This window comes from Balaenoptera ricei, chromosome 16, assembly GCF_028023285.1.
Source record: "Balaenoptera ricei isolate mBalRic1 chromosome 16, mBalRic1.hap2, whole genome shotgun sequence".
In the NCBI taxonomy this organism is placed as follows: domain Eukaryota; kingdom Metazoa; phylum Chordata; class Mammalia; order Artiodactyla; family Balaenopteridae; genus Balaenoptera; species Balaenoptera ricei.
Window position 1 is genome coordinate 115,682,492 of NC_082654.1, and position 9,022 is coordinate 115,691,513.

General features: G+C 47.3%; 1 non-coding gene across 1 annotated transcript; it reads right to left on the reverse strand.

Annotated features, from left to right (window-relative positions):
- Positions 1-6,662: 6,662 nt before the first annotated feature.
- Positions 6,663-6,736, reverse strand: TRNAR-UCU (transfer RNA arginine (anticodon UCU)). Its single transcript has one exon. It is a non-coding gene; the product is annotated as a tRNA-Arg (tRNA).
- Positions 6,737-9,022: the final 2,286 nt, after the last annotated feature.

A 9,022-nucleotide genomic window follows, 5' to 3' on the forward strand; every position in this document is an offset into this window, starting at 1 on the left:
CAGCACCACCAAACCAGCTGTACAACAAATGCTAAAGGAACTTCTCTAAGTGGGAAACACAAGAGAAGAAAAGGACCTACAAAAACAAACCCAAAACAATTAAGAAAATGGTAATAGGAACATATATGTCAATAATTACCTTAAATGTGAATGGATTAAATGCTCCAACCAAAAGACACAGGCTCGCTGAATGGATACAAAAACAAGACCCATACATATGCTCTCTACAAGAGACCCACTTGAGACCTAGGGACACATACAGACTGAAAGTGAGGGGATGGAAAAAGGTATTCCATACAAGTGGAAATCACAAAAAAGGTGGAGTAGCAATACTCATATCAGATAAAATAGACTTTAAAATAAAGAATGTTACAAGAAACAAGGAAGGACACTACGTAATGATCAAGGGATCAATCCAAGAAGAAGATATAGCAATTATAAATATATATGCACCCAACATAGGAGCACCTCAATACGTAAGGCAACTGCTAGCAGCTCTAAAAGAGGAAATCAACAGTAACACAATAATACTGGGGGACTGTAACACCTCACTTACACCAATGGACAGAACATCCAAACAGAAAATTAATAAGGAAACACAAGCTTTAAATGACACAATAGACCAGATAGATTTAATTGATATTTATAGGACATTCCATCCAAAAACAGCAGATTACACATTCTTCTCAAGTGCGCACGGAACATTTTCCAGGATAGATCACATCTTGGGTCACAAATCAAGCCTCAGTAAATTTAAGAAAATTGAAATCATATCAAGCATCTTTTCTGACCACAACACTATGACATTAGAAATCAATTGCAGGGGAAAAATACATAAAAAACACAAACACATGGAGGCTAAACAATACGTTACTAAATAACCAAGAGATCACTGAAGAAATCAAAGAGGAAATCAAAAAATGCCTAGAGACAAATGACAATGAAAACACGATGATCCAAAACCTATGGGATGCAACAAAAGCAGTTCTAAGAGGGAAGTTTATAGCTATACAAGTCTACCTCAAGAAACAAGAAAAATCTCAAATAAACAATCTAACCTTACATCTAAAGGAACTAGAGAAAGAAGAACAAACAAAACCCAAAGTTAGCAGAAGGAAAGAAATCTTAAAGATCAGAGCAGAAATAAATGAAATAGAAACAAAGGAAACAGTAGCAAAGATCAATAAAACTAAAAGCTGGTTCTTTGAGAAGATAAACAAAATTGATAAACCATTAGCCCGACTCATCAAGAAAAAGAGGGAGAGGACTCAAATCAATAAATTTAGAAATGAAAAAGGAGAAGTTACAGCAGACACTGCAGAAATACAAAGCATCCTAAGAGACTACTACAAGCAACTCTATGCCAATAAAATGGACAACCTGGAAGAAATGGACAAATTCTTAGAAAGGTATAACCTTCCAAGACTGAACCAGGAAGAAATAGAAAATATGAACAGACCCATCACAAGTAATGAAATTGAAACTGTGATTAAAAATCTTCCAACAAACAAAAGTCCAGGACCAGATGGCTTCACAGGTGAATTCTATCAAACATTTAGAGAAGAGCTAACACCCATCCTTGTCAAACTCTTCCAAAAAATTGCAGAGGAAGGAACACTCCCAAACTCATTCTATGAGGCCACCATCACCCTGATACCAAAACCAGACAAAGATACTACAAAAAAAGAAAATTACAGACCAATATCACTGATGAATATAGATGCAAAAATCCTCAACAAAATACTAGCAAACAGAATCCAACAACACATTAAAAGGATCATACGCCACGATCATGTGGGATTTATCCCAGAGATGCAAGGATTCTTCAATATACGCAAATCAATCAATGTGATACACCATATTAACAAATTGAAGAAGAAAAACCGTATGATCATCTCAATAGATGCAGAAAAAGCTTTTGACAAAATTCAACACCCATTTATGATAAAAACTCTCCAGAAAGTGGGCATAGAGGGAACCTACCTCAACATAATAAAGGCCATATACGACAAACCCACAGCAAACATCATTCTCAATGGTGAAAAACTGAAAACATTTCCTCTAAGATCAGGAACAAGACAAGGATGTCCACTCTCACCACTATTATTCAACATAGTTTTGGAAGTCCTAGACACGGCAATCAGAGAAGAAAAAGAAATAAAAGGAATACAAATTGGAAAAGAATTAGTAAAACTGTCACTGTTTGCAGATGATATGATACTATACATAGAGAATCCTAAAGATGCCACCAGAAAACTACTAGAGCTGATCAATGAATTTGGTAAAGTTGCAGGATACAAAATTAATGCACAGAAATCTCTTGCATTCCTATACACTGATGATGAAAAATCTGAAAGAGAAATTAAGGAAACACTCCCATTTACCATTTCAACAAAAAGAATAAAATACCTAGGAATAAACCTACCTAGGGAGACAAAAGACCTGTATGCAGAAAGCTATAAGACACTGATGAAAGAAATTAAAGATGAAAGAAACAGATGGAAAGATATACCATGTTCTTGGATTGGAAGAATCAATATTGTGAAAATGACTGTACTACCCAAAGCACTCTATAGATTCAATGCAATCCCTATCAAATTACCAATGGCATTTTTTACAGAACTAGAACAAAAGTCTTAAAATTTGTATGGAGACACAAAAGACCCCGAATAGCCAAAGCAGTCTTGAGGGAAAAAAACGAAGCTGGAGGAATCAGACTCCCTGACTTCAGACTATACTACAAAGTTACAGTAATGAAGACATTATGGTACTGGCACAAAAACAGAGATATAGATGAATGGAACAGGATAGAAAGCCCAGGGATAAACGCACGCACCTATGGTCAACTAATCTATGACAAAGGAGGCAAGGATATACAATGGAGAAAAGACAAAAGTCTCTTCAATAAGTGGTGCTGGGAAAACTGGACAGCTACATGTAAAAGAATGAAATTAGAACACTCCCTAACACCATACACAAAAACAAACTCAAAATGGATTAGAGACCTAAATGTAAGACCGGGCACTATAAAACCCTTCAAGGAAAACACAGGAAGAACACTCTTTGACATAAATCACAGCAAGATCTTTTTTGATCCACCTCCTAGAGTAATGGAAATAAAAACAAAAATAAACAAATGGGACCTAATGAAACTTAAAAGCTTTTGCAAAGCAAAGGAAACTACAAACAAGACGAAAAGACAACCCTCAGAATGGGAGAAAATATTTCCAAATGAATCAATGGACAAAGGTTTAATCTCCAAAATATATAAACAGCTCATGCAGCTCAGTATTAAAAAAAGCAAACAACCTAATCCAAAAATGGGCGGAAGACCTAAGTAGACATTTCTCCAAAGAAGACATACAGATGGCCAAGAAGCACATGAAAAGCTGCTCAACATCACTAATTATTAGAGAAATGCAAATCAAAACTACAATGAGGTATCACCTCACACCAGTTAGAATGGGCATCATCAGAAAATCTACGAACAACAAATGCTGCAGAGGGTGTGGAGAAAGGGAACCCTCTTGCACTGTTGGTGGGAATGTAAATGGATACAGCCACTATGGAGAACAGTATGGAGGTTCCTTAAAGATCTAAAAATAGAATTACCATATGACCCAGCAATCCCACTACTGGACATATACCCAGAGAAAACCATAATTCAAAAAGACACATGCACCCCAATGTTCACTGCAGCACTATTTACAATAGCCAGGTCATGGAAGCAACCTAAATGCCCATTGACAAATGAATGGATAAGGAAGATATGGTACATATATACAATGGACTATTACTCAGCCATAAAAAGGAACGAAATTGGGTCATTTGTAGAGACTGTCATACAGAGTGCAGTAAGTCAGAAAGAGCAAAACAAATATCGTATATTAACGCATATATGTGGAAGCTAGAAAATGGTACAGATGAACCGGTTTGCCGAGCAGAAATTGAGACACAGAAGTAGAGAAAAAACGTATGGACACCAAGGGGGGAAAGCGGTGGGGGGTGGTGGTGGTGGTGGGATGAATTGGGAGATTGGGATTGACATGTATACACTGATGTGTATAAAATGGATGACTAATAAGAAAAATAAAACTTAAAAATAAACATAAAAAAGAAGTTGTGGGGAAAAAAAAAAAGAAGAGTGTCATGTTCAGAACCATCGCTGCTTTCCACGGGGCTCTGCTGCTCCCAGGACAGGGCATGAGATGGAAGGCACTCGGCACGCGAAAACCCGGCCACAGACCAGGCCCTCTTGCCCGCCTTCCCACCCCACTGCCTTGTCCTCCCATTAAGATTCAGGCTGGCTTGGCAGATTAGCTCATTTCTTTTCCAGTAAGTGACTTGGCTACTTATGTATTCTCCTTGCAGCACCAATGCCAGACACATTTCTCAATCCTCCTCCGCTGGTCAGACAAGGCCAGGAACAGACCGTTTCCACCTTCCTTGCGTCAATCTGTCAGGCTGAGGCAGGTGGCTCTGTTGGAAGGCCACCGCCCTCGTCCCCGGCTGTCCAGTGATGTCAGGCAGATACTCCACCTGCGGACGAGAACAGCTGCCTCTCTGGAGTGTGACTCTTCCGATCAGAATCCCAGTATGCATAATGGGACCATGACAGTAGCTGGCAGCTCTCCGCGTGCATTCACGGGGGCAGGCGATGTTCTCCAAAGCCTCTGAAACAAGCAAGATTTTCACCCCCTTGGCAGAGGGGTAAACCAAGCCCTGCTGTTCCTTCTAGTTGAGTGAGGAGGGTCTTGGGTTCCTGTCCAACTCCGGTTCTAATGGCAGGTGACCTGAAGTGGAGATGCCAGTGCAAATATCTGACCCTGATTTCCCATGATCGGGATCTTTAAAATCCCAAGAGAGTGCTGAGCCCAGTTACCTGATTTCATTTGCTTTATTCATTCCTTGCTGAGCACTGGCCTCGCTTCAGTTTTAGGGCCAACTTTATACGGCTGGGTTTGAGGGGAGGGCAGAGAGAACCAAGAGACCTAAGATGGGACTGCACCTCAAGAAGCCTGTCATGTGACTGAGGAGGTCAAGTTTGCTGAAGAGCACCTGAGATTGGCCCTTCCCACACCTCTGCCCACAAATCCCCCAGGGCTCCTGGGGAAATGCAGATCCTGGTCCGGGGGGCTGGGCCAGGCCGAGCTCACGGTGCCGGTGACTGGCTGCTTCAAGGACACACGCTGAGGAGCAGGGCCTGGAATGACCTCAGCGCTCAGAGGCTCATTTTCAGGAAGGTGCACCCAGGAAAGGGGAGGTTCTGTGCACGCAGCTATGCTGGGAGGACCAGCTGGGGCCCATGACCAGGGCTCAGAGTGGGGAGGGGGCGGAGGCAGATCCTTCTCCCCTGCCCTCTCCTGCCCTCTCCTCCTCCATCACTTCTCACACGCAGCACCCTGCCGATGGCAAATGCTCCCAGGTGGCCCGTGTCAGCCAAGGGGGTTGTAGGGGACCTGCCCCCACTTTCGGCATTAGCCCGGCTTGTCCTCGCCACTCGCTCCATGGACCCGGCCCTGCACCACGGTCCTTCTCACGGCGGCACACGTTACCCCACTGACCTTTGCTAGAGCAGCACCATCGGGGAGACATGGGGAAGGGCGTGCTATGTTGTTCCAGCACTCTCCTGTATGTCCCCAGAGTGGCTGACAAAACCAGGGGACACATCAGGATTCCGTGGCAACTCTTCCTCTCTCTTCCTCTTCGGGCTTCTTTATTTTATTGTCTTTTACTTCCTTCCCATGCCCATTTCTCACCACCCAGCAAGGAGTACACTGTGCTGGTCCTCAGGGTCCCGGGCCTCTGCTGACCCTGGTATAGCCTCGTGGGTGCCTTAGATGCTGGCTCATCTTAGGGCTGACTCCATACGTCACTACATGCATGGTTGTAAGGAGCCCCCAGACTCAATCAGCAACATTCATTATTCTTATATCTACGACTCCTCATGGCTCAGCATAATCCCAGAACTCCCGTGAAAGGAAGCCCTGGGCCTCTTGCTCTTCCCAGAGGCAAAAGGGAGAGGTGGGAGAAGTGATTGCGACAACATCTACTGATTGCTTGATAGAAATGTTATTAGAACAGTCTTGTGCAAGGTCCTGGCGGATGGGGTACAGAGGGATACAGAGTCAAATCAGATCTGGCACTCTCCTGCCAGGACTACTCTTTGGGGGAGATGGAGAGTACTTGGCTGAAACATGAAGGGAATAATAAAGAAATGATAGCCATCTGGAATGAGTCATCCTGATGGAGATCAAGAAAGGCTTCATGGCAGAGGCAGCATTTGAGTCTTCATTGATGAGTTAGAACTGAAGGGATTGATGAAGAAATGGGAGAGGGCACTCTGGGCTGGAGAAGGGCTGGAACAAGGCGAGGAGGCCTACAGGACGTTCTGTGTTTAGAGAGTGTGTGAACGCTGGGCTGTGTGGAGGGTGCAGAAAGAGATGAGCTCAGGCTGAGAGGTCAGGACCAGGCTCGGGATGACCCGCAGGGCAGGTGAAGCAAAGGACCTGTGTCCTGGAGGCAAGCAGGAATGACGAAGGCCAGCAAGGTGCCCGTCTGGGGCTGAAAGGACAGGTCCAAAGAGGCACTCGAGTGTTGAAGGAAGAAATGATCGGACCTGTACTTTATTTATTTATTTTTTTGGCTGCGCGGGATCTTAGTTCCCCGACCAGGGATCTGAACCCGTGCCCCCTGCAGTAGAAGTGCAGAGTCCTAACCACTGGACCACCAGGGAATTCCCTGGGACCTGTACTTTAGTTAGCTCTTCTCAAAATGTGTCAGATGAGAAAGGACTTCATGATCAAATAGATATAGGAAATGCTGCATGATGCCCAGTTAAATGTTTATGTGCTGCAGAACCTCTCAGAGCCTTTTATCTGGTGAACCTGCATTAGAAATTGAGAAGAAAGGTTGGCAGCGAGCAGAGGGGAGGTGGGGCACAGCCTTTTCAAATGTACATGACAGAAGACTTTGTGGGTTACTGATCCATGGAACGCACTCCTGTGAATTGCGGCTCCCAGGGGGCGGTCATTCCAGGCCTGTTGGAGGGTGGGAGGGGAGATGTGGTAATGGGCAGAGCTCAGAGCCTGTTCCTGGGGATGCTGGGAAGGTGAGTGGCTGGTGGTCAGGGTGGGATCCTCCCTGGGGTGAAAGCTGGTCACTGTGTGGTTCCTCCCCTTGGTGGGCCAGGGTACCTCAGAGGAAGACAGTCGGACACAGGAGGCCTAGAGGCTGCAAACCGGAGTGGGACTCAGGCTCCTTAGGTTCCTGCAGAGCACCAGACAGGCAGACCCTGGCTGAGGCCCCATCCCTGCCGTTTCCTTTCTTTTTTTTTCTTTTTTAAAAATTTATTGATTGATTGATTGATTTTTGGCTGCATTGGGTCTTCGTTGCTGTGCGCAGGCTTCCTCTAGTTGCAGCGAGGGGGGGCTACTCTTGGTTGCGGTGCGCAGGCTTCTCATTGCGGTGGCTTCTCTTGTTGCGGAGCATGGGCTCTAGGCCTGCGGGCTTCAGTAGTTGTGGCACATGGACTCAGTAGTTGTGGCTCACTGGCTCTAGAGCACAGGCTCAGTAGTTGTGGCACACGGGCTTAGTTGCTCCGTGGCATGTGGGATCTTCCCGGACCAGGGCTCAAACCCATGTCCCCTGCATTGGCAGGCGGATTCTTAACCACTGTGCCACCAGGGAAGTCCCCTGCCGTTTCCTTTCTTTCTGGTCACAGCTCGCCTTTTCCAGGAGGGAGAAGCAGAAGGTTGTCCTGCCAGGGCCATATCAGTGTTCCTTCCTTCCGGGGGCCTTAACCCATAGGACCCTGAACAGCTTTTTTGGGGTTGGCTCCCCTCAGTCCCCAGGCCCTGTCACCTTGGCAAACCGCTGTGCTCAAAGAAGAAAGACCTCCCCAGTGGGATCCTAATCTTGACCATTTCTCTCTAAATGGATAAAAGGGCTCCTGGCACAGGCCCTGCTTTCATTCTCTGACCTCTTGTCCTCCACTGCAACCCCAGACTCACCCCTGGCCCCAAGCCCTTCATCTTCCCCTCTCACTGCTTCTCAGCATCCAGGATTTGGTCTTTCCCACCCCGTCCATAGTCTGCCGGTGCTCCATCACCAAAGGCAGGAAACTAGATTAGTGAGGTGGGAAGTATGGGGAGTGCGGGGCCTGTGGGGTGGGAGGGCTGGGCCAGCTGGACGGTCCTGCAGAGAGGGGCAGGTCCTGTGGGGAGGGGCGGGTCCTGCGGAGAGGGGCGGGTCCTGTGGGGAGGGGCGGGTCCTGCGGGGAGGGGCGGGTCCTGCGGGGAGGGGCGGGTTCTGCGGGGGCGCTGAGAGGAAAGCAAGTACTCCAGCTCTCCTGTAGCGCGTAACCGCTCACCCAAGCACGCTGGATGAATGCTCCGCCCTGATCCCTTGTTGCTGTTCGCAATATATTCGGCACAGTTGCCACTCATGTCCACACGCTGCCCTGGGGCCTTCGTGCCCCCATGTAGACAGGTCTTGACGTTCGGTCTCCACCCTGCAGAGTGATGCCCGCGGTGCTCGCTCATCCGGGCGCGGTTGCTTGTAGCTGCGGGTTTCTGCTCAGAGCCGCGCGCTTCGGGCAGGGCTCTCTGGGCCTCAGCGCGCAGCTGGGCGCCCTCCGCCGTCAGTCCCTGCTGACTCTGATGTGGGAACCCTCCTTAGGGAACAGTGCCATCCTGGGTGGTGACCTGGCCTCTCTCTGCAGGAAGCATAGAGGTGACCAGTCAGATCCCTGAGGCAAAGGGAAGTGAGGGCCCAGTTGATGGCTCAGGAGGGGTCCTGGGAAAGCCCGGGAAGCCAAGACTGCGAGGGGGAGATGGGGCCGTGGGGCTGAATTTTACTGAACAGCAGGATGCTGTGGGCTGCCCGTGGGCAGGAAGAGACAGTGAAGGCCCAGGTGCGCAGTGACGGGAGGTGCGAAAGCCCGTGTGGTGCCTGGAAGCTGTGAGGCCACCACCCCCAACTTCCCAGACCTCAGCCCCCCCCCCCACCCCCCGGGTCTTAA